Raw genomic sequence first — 12,892 nt, forward strand, 5'->3', positions numbered from 1 at the left:
GACACTGAACCCTTCCCTCACCCACACATTTACTGGAAAAGCAAACTCTCTCCCCTCTGCTGCAGTAGGCAGGTCTGGAATCCCTGTGAGCTTCAAGGATTACGAGAAAAGTTTCAGCACTTAATATTGAGATCAAAACAGATCAAGACAGGTGCTTGGAGTCAGTAGTGTGACTTATTTAACCCAGCACTATTGGGGGGGAGTAGGGCACAAGCTTTCTAGAATATGTAAAGCCAAGATAGCTGTCAAAATGGTGGCCGCTACGTACTCTTTAGACATTCGAACCTGTAAGAGCTGATGTACAGTATGCAAATATAGTTGTAAAGATAAAAGTGATAAATGTTCAATTGCAAATAACAAAACTAGATATTCACTCATAAAAAACTCATCATGCAAAACAAGCAACCTTGTTTATGATATATTTTGCCAAAAATGTAATAAAATTAAATATGTAGGATACACACATTATAAAAAAAAGAATACTGAATCACCACTTTACAAAAAATGAACATACTCATCGTAGTTTTAGTAGAAATAACGTTCAATGATGTACAATTCAGAAGAATAAAGAAAAATAAATAGATTCAATATCATGATGCCTGAAGGATTAAATAGAAAGGAATAGTAGATTGTTACAACATGTAGTAAATTACATCACATTATCTCTGACAAAGGTATATTAAGGCCATTGCACACTGGATCTGTTCTGTTAGCACCCGTCATCCGGAGAAGTCGTGTGTCAGTCCATTGCACACTAGATGTGTTAATATCATACTTCAGACCAGTGGTGTGCAGTAGAGGAGTTGTAGTAAATATACCTAGTTTCAGTAATTTTAATTATAAATATATATATATATATATATATATATATATATATATATATATATATATATATATATATATATATATATATATCATATAATAAACCAATAAGACCTGACACAGAAGCCATTACCACACATTATGGACCGTTTGGATAATGGTACTTGCTCGTTCTCTAGTTCTCTCACTCTCAAGCTCTCTTGTTCTCTCACTCTTTTTCTCTCGCTTTCTTGTTCTCTCATTCTCTTGCTCTTGTTCTCACTCTCATTTTCTTGTTCTCTCGGTCTCTTGCTCTCTTGCTCTCATGCTCTCATGCTCTCATGCTCTCATGCTCTCATGCTCTCATGCTCCAAACACTCTCCAAACAAACATTTATTTGTCTCCTTTTTATAGGGTGTGGCCAGGGGTAATTGACCATCAATCATTCAATTATTACCTGAACACATTCCACACTTTTCAATAACACAATTAAACGATTATCCATTTACATTATGTGGCTGTGCAAAGGCAGTCACAAAACACACATTTCTCAGTGTGTAGGATCTGGAGTCAGATTAATTTACCAGCTAGCAGCACAGTCAGGGTCAGTTAAAATGTTTGCAGTCTAATATGGCAGTGGTTGGCCATTTAAAGTTTTGCAGCGGTGCAAGTATTTTATGACTTAGCTTGGCGTTTACCAAATATGACTGACGGCGGTGACGGAGGGAGATTAATATATAAATATATAAATTAATCTACATATCAAATCATTTAGCTAATATACTGGCCATGGTGATTGGTTAAAGCATTGTCCTATGACGTATAGAATTGGTTTCTCATTGTATTCTGCAACACATCTCTCAATAGAAAGGGAGTGCATAATAACCTATTTTCTTACAAACAAGAGTTTTATATTTATAGTACAGTGCAACACACTTTCCAACATCTGGATGAAATCAAACTCTCTGAGGGGTAATTACTCCCACTGAAGACTGGATTGATCGTAATCTGGATTCTGTTAAATGCACACCTCATAAAAGAGTTTCATCATCATCATAATAATAATAATAATAACCATTTCTTTGTGGCATAACTTCAGTTATTCATTTTAGTAGCTTTTTTTAGGTATTTGATGTATTAACCCACTTCAGCCTATCCCTGCATGTTTATTGAGCTATCCATGCTACAACTACAGCAGCATCACAAAATGCTGTAATGGGATCAGAAAGTGCTCTCAGTTGTCATTGTATATATGATGTATTGTTTGGCTCATTCTGAACAATGTGTCATCCACCAAAAACTAAAACACTCTTGCTCCTGCACACATTTTCCTAGCTACATTCCACAGAGCAGATAAACCCAACAGAACTGGACGTGTGCTTACAGGATTCCATCTCATAATCCACTGCTGATTTGGGCAGGGTTCATGACAGGCTAGACTTTTCTACAGTAGAATGTGTTTCTTTCTTGACATTACAAAGCTGTAATGTTCCTAAACATTTGTTTACTATGATGACTGTAATTTTCTATACAGGGTGATTATAAAATCACTTAGTGATTAAACAGCAGTAGTTGACAGAAAAAGTTGCAGAGCATTGACATGAAGGAGGTGTATTTCACATTGTCACAATTTCCATATTAAGGGTACTTTTCTTCCCTAATTTTTCTAAAATACATTAACCTTATTCCAGGCTTACATCTGGTAGCCCAGCATTAAATAAATTGAATTACAAAGATTCATCTATTAACAGCCTTTTAATATTGGAAAGTAATCATTTTAACCAGATTCAGACTAAATGTAAAGTCCAATAATTCACAGCCAGGTATGAAAAAGAACCAGCACAGGTGTTCTTGGAATCCTTATAAAAGTTTACCAAAGTATACTTGCATGGTCATTTTACCATGCTTTTGCCATGGTCATACTATACATTTACCGTAGGTTTACCATGGTTTGCCAGGTTTTAAGAAAATGCTTTACCATGCTTACCTAAGATTGTCCATGCTTTTACTATGCTTTAAGACACTTTGATTGCTTTTACTATGAGAAACTGTTACAAGGGGACTGGTGGCAACCTTGGCTTTTCTGGTCTAATCCATTATAAGACAGTGAAATCCTTAAGTATTTCATTTATCTTCAGTATGGTCTAATTAATACAAGTCGTGTCACCATTAGCAACTATACTTAACACGTGTAGATCTAGAACTCAATGACAAAACATTCAAAACATTCTAACCACAGCACGTTCCATGTAAACAGATTCAATAAGGCCATCAGCATAAAGGCCAGTCATTCCTCTCTCTTTTTATTAGGCAATACAACTGGCTGGTAGCCTAATACTCAGATTTACCTGCCCTGAGAAAATACCTATTCACTTCCTCATTGAGATTTCCTGCCCGGTAGTCCATGTCTATTTGCATTAATCATTGTCCCTGAGCTAACGGAGCATCTCTGCTAACTCAGGTCAGCAGATTCATTTACCTGTTCTCAGAATCAAAGTTCTGTCATAAATCCTGATATGACCCCTGATCAGCCGATCGTAAATCTCCCTCTTGACCTGTGAGGGCGCCAAGTAGCAAGAACAGACTTCTTTGGACGGGCTGGACTGAGTTCTTTCCCAGGGTCGGGAAGTTGGCCAGTCTGGAAGAAGGCGAAACTCTGTTGCAAGAATGCATTGACCCGGAAGGGAAACGACGTGGCAGCCGCAGATTGGAGATTGTACTAGTTTGCCAAGGGGTCATGTGTGACAGCATAAAAATGGGATGGAGAATCGTAATCTGTTCCTTCTCTTTGGTTACGAAAAATAACCGAGAAGGACCTGTGCGCTATTTTTGAAACCTATCATGAGTGTTTGTTTGTCTTGTCTATAATTAGGCTTCCAAGCAAGGCTTGGGAAGCCTATTGTTATTGTTAAGGTTTTCATTATTATTATTATTATTATTATTATTATTATTATTATTATTATTATTATTTTTTTTTTTTTTTATTTTTATTTTTTTTTTCCCAAAACTTTAAACTGCTGCTGCTTCGAAGTTGAGCGAGCTGGATACGTTGACTGTCAGATGCTGAAAAAAATTGTGCTGCTGCGTCCCTTTAATTGGCGCCATGACGCATTTTTTGATAAAATCTTTTGAAATCTTCTTGGCAACCGGTGAAGCGATTGATCTGCCACTTGACATATATCATCAGCATCCAAACCTGCATCAAGTTTGCAAAGCAGAAGTTTCTGCGATAAATTTTAATGTCGAAATGGCTGCCACAAACTTTAGAGAAATGCGCCCTTAACAGCAAACTGCTGCTATTTGAACACTGTTTGACCAACAAACTCCAAACTTGGTAGTTATTGTCGCAGTAACAATAACAACAATTAACAGCAGCTCTGCAAATGTCTGTGATGTGATATTCTGAACGCTGGATGCAGCTTCATTCAGTCCCTAGTGGTCTCACTCGGCCATTGTAAGGTTTTCTTGGCTTTTTCTGGAGGAAAAAACGACTAGAGACCTGTGCTTTACGTCTTTTTGATGATGTCAGACAGGGTTCGACATCGAACTGGAAAGGGAAAGTCGTAATGCTGGACCTGGTCCGACATAGGACCGCAAAGGGTTAAACTGTATCACCCACCACGAGCACTACAGCACACACCCAGGACTGTTGACCGTGTTTGACCATTGTGGGAGGGATACTTGTGTTTATTGTTTGGGACTGCAAACCCGTTATTATTAACCCTATGCATTACACATTGCTATGTATTGTTGGGGATCATTGTTTGGTCTCCAGACCTGGATTGTAAAAAATAATAAAAAGCAAATTTTCTAAACTGGATTACAAATTACAAAGTCTGTTCACTGCATCACTCCTGCACCTGTACACAATCAACCGCTTTGCCGCAAGATCCCACTAAGAAATGAAGTTGGTTCTATCGAAGGACAATGTATTACTGCAACATAAGCCTTTCATTCAAAAGGAGCTAGCACCTTTTACAAGAGAGAAGGGGTTTGAGGAAATGTTTTTTATTTTCTCCAAAACCAGACAGGCAGACTCTCCAGTCGTACTGGGGTTTGCAGCTATTTATTGTAAAACAACACTTCATGTTTTTCAGAAACACAAATGACTATTACAAATGCCTAAAGAACTGCTCATTACCATCCTAACTGATATTCTGCCTAGTTAATCAGCACGTTGACAACAAGTTTTGAAAATCACACCTACATTGACACGTCTAAATTCAATGTTACCTGTAGAAGAGCAAAAGCGATTTCAATGCTTAACCCCGATGCACAAGACCATTTTAATTTTGGTACCTAGGCATCGATGACACAATTTTTACAATTTTACACCTGGAAGGCTAAAACGTTTGTACAGTAATATGATTTTGCAAAATTAGTTAAAATAACTGCATTTGTGACTTGTATTTATTCATATATTTCAAGGTTAAAATAGGCTTTAGTAAGATTTGGCCATGTACTTTGTGATATTTTGCTCAGTCTGGACTACTTCCATAAGATAGCTGACAAACAGGGCCATTTTCAGGCATTTTGGCATACAGACCATGGCTTGGACAAAATACTGTAGTTCAACGGTAGAAGATATTTTAAATCTGATTTTTTATTTTGATACCCTCAAATTTCGTAACTGTAACATCCTAATATTTTTTTATTACATCTAACTTAGAAGGGGGTTGAAATTGACAGGTTTTTAAAAATATTATTTATTATCATAACATGTTTTATTTTTTGGGTATCACTTTTATCAAGAACAGCAGCCTTTTTTTCCATTTATTTACATGATGTCCAACTCAAATATTTTTAGTTTTTTTAAAACGTGTGTGTGTGTGTGTGTAGAAATAAAGACGTGTGGAAAATGACATATCTGTAATGTGAAACGTCAATGGAGGATCCTTCTAGAAGTAATTATTTACAATGGCATCCCTCACTGCCCATCCAGCAAGTCAGTGCTGTTGTGGTGCTGTAAAGGTGCATCATGGTGTCCTGCCTGAGGCTCTGACAGGTCAGCACTCAAATCCTCACCTTCAATAGCTGGTACATTGCAATTGATAACGATATTGTGCTAAACAATGCAGGCTAGAATGATGTTGTGCTATAAGAGGCTCCATACGCAGGTAATTCAGACAAGCAAACTCAAACATTAACAGTAAAAGCGAATTGCCTGAGGGTTTTTTTATATATAAAACACAAGAAATAAACAAATCTGTGTATTAATATTCATAATAATCACCGGTCTTATTTCTGTTTTAAATTAAGCTATATCATAATTAATGGCCTTTTAAAAAAATAGGCTATAAACTATTAAGAACTACTTCAAAAAACAGATTTCGTAATGTGATTATTTTTAATCTTGATAAATGTAATCCAGAAGTGGGATTTCTGAAAATACGGATCAAAACTATCCAGATAAAAAGTAATCTCGATCACAATGTATAGGATTACAAAATCAGATCATTTTTATTCAGATTACAAGTTTTGAAAAACCAAGCGATCAAGGAATGTATTTTAAATTGTCAAAATCACAATTCAATTATCATTTAATACAAAAATATAACTGTGGCATGAGGATTTTTTTTTTTTTCAACAATATGTATTCCACATTTTTCTATTTTATGAAGTTATGGATTTTTTAATTCTGGGCTTCATGGGACCATTTATTTGAATCCCTGTCTATTTAGTATAGACACATTTTCTAGCCTTCTTCACTAAAAGCAGAACACTTACAGCCACTCAGCAATTACCATATGACTTTAGTGCATAAAATAACAAAAAAAACATTGGAATGTATGTAAGAATCATTTGATATCCCAGTCTGGAGAACAGCTTTGGCTTCTTGTCTCTTTAAGAGTTGTTTTGTTATGCAATCTGTTGTCAAGGCTACCATGTTTCTGTGTTACATGTATTTTCCAGACATTAAATTGTGTACAAAAGGAGAAGTGGGAATTTGCACTTGGACCCATGTGGGTTGCTGCCAGGACTAACGTGACCCTGGAACCTAGACTCCTAACCAACCGCCAGTGTTCATAAATAGACACAAAAACATTTAAAACATAACTTTGAAACACAGGAGGATAGCCCCTTGTAATCAAAGAGGGGATTGCAACACAAAAAAATTCAAAACAAGAAATAAATGAATGCTTAACTACTGTTTAGTAAGTACAGTGACATCTAGTGGCCAATATTGGTTTTGATGATATACTGTCTGAATGAGTTTTCAGTATGTTTACATGGAAAGGCCTGGGAATACCAAAACACTTTTTTTGGAACTGTGGTTTAAAACTTGGTTCCAGGAAAATGTTTGTGTAGCAGGTGGACTGCAACAGCCCGGATAGCAGGACCCAGGGGAATTCTTTTAATTCTATCACCTTTTTTTTTTTTTAAATTCCTTTCCTTTCTTATATTCAAATTGACTAATTGTTTAATTGCTTAACAATTCAGTATACTATATAAACAAGCAGTTTCTATCAAACTGCATTGAACATCACCTGAAACCAAGAAGCTATTGTGGGTTGTTCCATAAATAAAACAAATCACCATTCCATCTGCTGAAATTGGGCAAGGCTGTGTGGTGTGCTGTGGACATATCTGTTCTGTATGCCCAAGCGAGCACCAATCTGTGTTCACTATAGATTAACTTATGTTTTCACTATTCTGTTTTCACGTTATACAACGTTTTCACTGTATAGAGATTTACTTTTACTTGATCTTGTGTTTGATTTTATATTGTTGTTTTATTTTCTTATATATACAGCTCTGGAAAAAATTAAGAGACCACTGCAAATTTTTCTTAAATCAGCATCTCAACATGTATGGCAGCCATTCCATTCCAGTGTCTGTTGAATTCCAACACAGGCAAACCTCATTCTACTGAATGAGGTACTGATTAGGGGATCACCTGAACCAAATCTTATTTAACGAGGAAAAGTATAAAAACCACTCCTGTGGTCATCACTATCCTCTTGCAATAGGACCAGCTGGATGGCAAAACAGTGCTAGTAGTACCTCAAAAGTAATTGGAATCAAAAAATAACTATTGACCATGCCCAAAGAGTTGAAAAGGAAAGTTTTGAGTGAGGAAAAGAAGGGTTCAATTCCGGCTTTACTGGCAGAGGGATACAGTGAGCGTCGGGTTGCTTCCATCCTTAAAATTTCAAAGACGCCGTGTGACAGGCTGGCCAGTGGATTGAGGCTCAGAGACAGAGTAAAGGCAAAAATACAGTTCTTTATTAAACAAAAATAGTCAAACAAACAGGCACAAGGGCCAACAGAAAAGAGGTTCAAACATAAGTGAACTTATGAAAGTAAATGGTCAGGTTCCAAGGCTTTAACACCAAACAATAAAACAAACAAAAAGGTCGTCTTTCTCCTCAAACACAAAAAAGCTCTCAAACACAAAGCAAACTCCCAAACTAAAAGAACACCTTTCCAGAAAAACACACACCAAATAGAAAACACACACCACCCAGCTAGGCCCTCTCTCCTGGCTTTTATCCCCTGTGGCTGGAGCCCAATTAATCAATAATTATTCAATTAGAGCTCCAGCCACATTCTCACATCTTTTTCTGGCAGGGAGAAATTTAACCCCCTCCCTGCCACATCCAAACATATTCATATAGATGGGGAGTTCCCCATCACACGTCGGTTCATAAGAACAAGGTGAAGCAGCACACATTGGGGACAACAAAGCTACAGACCGGCAGAGGGCGAAAACGACTCTCCACTGACCGGGATGACCGCCAACTCATTCGAATGTCACTCAGCAACCGTAGGATGACATCAAGTGACCTACAAAAAGAATGGCAAACAGCAGCTGGGGTGAAGTGCACGGCGAGGACGGTTCGAAACAGGCTCCTAGGGGCAGGGCTGAAGTCGTGCAAAGCTAGAAAAAAGCCCTTCGAAGCAAAGACGAACCAGGCTGAGGTTTGCAAAAGACCATAAGGATTGGACCGTAGAGGACTTGAGTAAGGTCATCTTCTCTGATGAGTCCAATTTTCAGCTTTGCCCAACACCTGGTCGTCTAATGGTTAGACGGAGACCTGGAGAGGCATACAAGCCACAGTGTCTCGCACCCACTGTGAAATGTGGTGGAGGATCGGTGATGATCTGGGGGTGCTTCAGCAAGGCTGGAATAGGGCAGATTTGTCTTTGTGAAGGACGCATGAATCAAGCCAAGTACAAGGTTGTCCTGGAAGAAAACTTGCTTCCTTCTGCTCTGACAATGTTCCCCAACTGTGAGGATTGTTTTTTTTCCAGCAGGACAATGCTCCATGCCACACAGCCAGGTCAATCAAGGTGTGGATGGAGGACCACCAGATCAAGCCCCTGTCATGGCCAGCCCAATCTCCAGACCTGAACCCCATTGAAAACCTCTGGAATGTGATCAAGAGGAAGATGGATAGTCACAAGCCATCAAACAAAACAGAGCTGCTTGAATTTTTGCACCAGGAGTGGCATAAAGTCACCCAACATCAATATAAAAGACTGGTGGAGAGCATGCCAAGACGCATGAAGAAAGCTGTGATTGAAAATCAGGGTTATTCCACCAAACATTGATTTCTGAACTCTTCCTAAGTTAAAACATTAGTATTGTGTTGTTTAAAAATGAATATGAACTTATTCTCTTTGCGTTATTCGAGGTCTGACAACACTGCATCTTTTTTGTTATTTTGACCAATTGTCATTTTCTGCAAATAAATGCTCTAAATTACAATATTTTTATTTGGAATTTGGGAGAAATGTTGTCAGTAGTTCATAGAATAAAACAAAAATGTTCATTTTACCCAAACACATACCTATAAATAGTAAAACCAGAGAAACTGATAATTTTGCAGTGGTCTCTTAATTTTTTCCAGAGCTATATATATATATCTATATATTATATATATATATATATATATATATATATATATATATATATATATAGAGTCAGGTATCGGTCAGAGTACTGCTGCTGCCGAAGCATCAGATTCAAGGCTTACTTCCATTTTATTTAAAAAAATCACGCTTTCACCGTGCATGGAAGACCATGATAAAAAAACAGAACAATCGGTGATTTGTAAATGTTTTGCTCACCTCATTGCAGGGGCAACACACAGACCTGACACTTCACACTTAAATTTTGTTCTAGTACTAGCAGTATTGTACAGCATACAGGTTACCCAAACAAGCACACAACCCCACCCCCAGCCACTGACCTTCCACATTGAAAAAGTCAAGTCAGAGAGCAAAAAATAATAATAATAATGCCAGAATAATTAATCTCTTAAATTTTGGTGGGCCAAATAACATTTTTGATGATCACCCCCTGGCCTCCAGTTGCCCACTCTTGAATTCTACAGCAACAACTTCATTCACTTCGCACAGCGAACAGGAAAATCTTCAATTATTTCAACCTTGTATCCAAACTGTAGTAACACATAATCCCAATGAGAGGTTTTACTGAATGATTAGACTTTAGCTATACATTACTATTGTATGACAGTACAGCGAACCCTTCTGACCAGGCGTTTAGTGAGCTCAGAGTGGACACGAAATGAGACTGGAACAAGCAAGAGAGGTAGGACTGAAGTTCAAAAAGAAGAAATGTCACGCTGCATTGACACAGTTGAAGTATCTTGGAAATGTACTTACCGAAGATGGTATGACACCTGATGAAGCAAAGATTGAAGCAGTCAGCAACATGCCAGAACCAAATAACAAGCAGGAGCTACAGACATTCCTAGGTATGGCACATTTCCTAGTTTTTACAACAGATGCCATCTGTAACTGTGCCTTTAAGACAGCTGTTGCAAAGTTATATAGAGTGACTTTGAAGCAAATATCACACGAAGTCAGTAAAAGAGTTAAAAATGCATCTAACACAGGCCCCAGTACTAAGATATTTCAACCAGAACAGTAGTTCCTTCTCAAAGTGATCTAGGGGCTGCACTATTACAGGATGGTGCACCTGTAGTTGTGAATGGTTTCACCAGTATGTCTACATCAGAAGAAACGAAGTCGAATCAGACCACAAGACACTGGAGGCAATAGGGAAGAAGCCACTCGGCAGAGCACTGCTGACAATACAGAGGTTTGCACTGAGATTACACAAATACCAGTGTAAATTCATCATATACCAGGTAAACATAAGATGTTGCAGACACTTTATTGAGAGCATACTTACCTGAAACTGACAACATCCCTGAACATGACGCTGAAGCTCAGGTACACATGCTAATCCAAAACTCACCTGTAAGCATTAATCGCTGATACTGGTAAGAAAATGTTAAAAAACATAATAATGAAGGGATGGACTGAAACCATGAACGAACTGCCTCAGAGATGAAACACTATTGGCTAATCAAAGAGGAGCTAAACGTGGCTAACAACCAAATAATTGTGGTAAGAAACCAAGAGTATGTGGTAAGAAATGTTATGCCGCATTATGCAAATTACGAGCTTGACAAATAATGTACTGGCCAGAAAAGAGCACACATATAGCGGCTCTTGTTGCAAAGTGCACTGTCTGTCAGAAGCATGCCGGCAAACAACAAGAAGAGCGATTGATACCTCCTAAAGTGCCTGATCCACCATGGCAATCCGTTTCCTCTGATTTATTCTGCTTTGAATAGAAAGACTACCCCCTGATAGTAGATTCATATGGGGGGGGGTTAAAATGTGCCTATTACAGGAGACAACTAGTGCAGCCACGATATGCCATATGAGTTCAGTATTTGTCAGGTATGGCATTCCAGACGAAGTTACGACTGACAATGGGCCACAGTTTGTGAGTGCTAAGTTTAGAGATTTTGCAAAGCACTAGATTTTAGCACCATGGTACCTCATATAGTGCCAGCAACATTCAATTCTGGCACCAGTAGACATGTTTAATTATTTTTTCACAACCACAGGTGACAATAGTTTCTCATTGGGTCTGGACTACTCACATGACCCACCCACACTCATCCACATACACAGGAGAGAAGGCTTGTGTCGTGTGGGAAATTGGTAGCAAACATGTGATGTGGCAGTGCATTTTTACACAGTTATCAATTAAATCTTTGCTCAGAAAGTCAAAAAGGTATGTGGGCAATAGTGGAGGACACTGCTTCTCTCCCTCTAGCGGGAGTGGAGACAGAGGCAGCTCCTGCTGCTCTGCTCGTGGTGGTGGTGGAGACAGAGGCAGCTCGTGCTCCTCTTCTCCAGGTGGTGATGGTGGTGGAGACGAGGCAGCTCCTGCTGCTCTGCTCATGGCAAAGGCGGCAGGGGCTCCTCCCCTTCTGGCGGCGAAGGCGGCAGGGGCTCCTCTCCTTCTGGCGGTGAAGGCGGCAGGGGCTCCTCCACTTCTGGCTGCAGTGGGGAAACCAGCAGATACGCTCCCTTTGCTGGTGGAGGTGGGAGCGGCAAGTAGTCCTCCCATGGCGGTGGAGGTGCTACCAGCAGGTATTCTCCCTCTGCTGATGGAGGTGGGAGCGGCACGCAGTCCTCCCATGGTATCAGAGTTAGAACCAGCAGGTATTCTCCCTCTGCTGTTGGAGGTGGGAGCGGCACGCAGTCCTCCCACGGCAGCAGAGGTGGAACCAGCAAGTATTCTCCCTCTGCTGGTGGAGGTGGGAGAGGTAAGTAGTCCCCCCCACGGGAGTGGAGGTGGAACCAGCAGGCATTCTCCCTCTTCTGGTGGGTACCTGGGCTGTGCATGCACCGACTCCCCCCTCTTGGGCAGTAGATGCACCAACTCCCCCCTCTTGTGCTGTGGACGCACCGACTCCCCCCTCTTGGGCTAGGGATGTTTGGGTTCCTCCCACTCAGGCGTAGGACATTCAGGCTCCTCCCACTCAGGCGTAGGATGTTTGGGCTCCTCACACTCCAGGTCCTGGAAGATCTCCAGGCAGTGGTGCTCCTCATGCCTGTAGCGCATGCAGTTGGTGCACCACTCCTCTTCCTCCCATGCCTTCCTTCCTCTCTGCCTCCTTCTCCTCTCACCTCTCTCCTGTGTAGTTTCCTGGGACATTTCTTCCTCCTGCCATATGGGGAAGGTGCCACGGGATACGTGCCAGGGCTCCCCACAGCTAAAGCACCACTCCTCCCCCCACAGAAAGGTGAGGCAGAC

Source organism: Polyodon spathula, chromosome 17, assembly GCF_017654505.1.
Source record: "Polyodon spathula isolate WHYD16114869_AA chromosome 17, ASM1765450v1, whole genome shotgun sequence".
Classification (NCBI taxonomy): Eukaryota; Metazoa; Chordata; class Actinopteri; order Acipenseriformes; family Polyodontidae; genus Polyodon; species Polyodon spathula.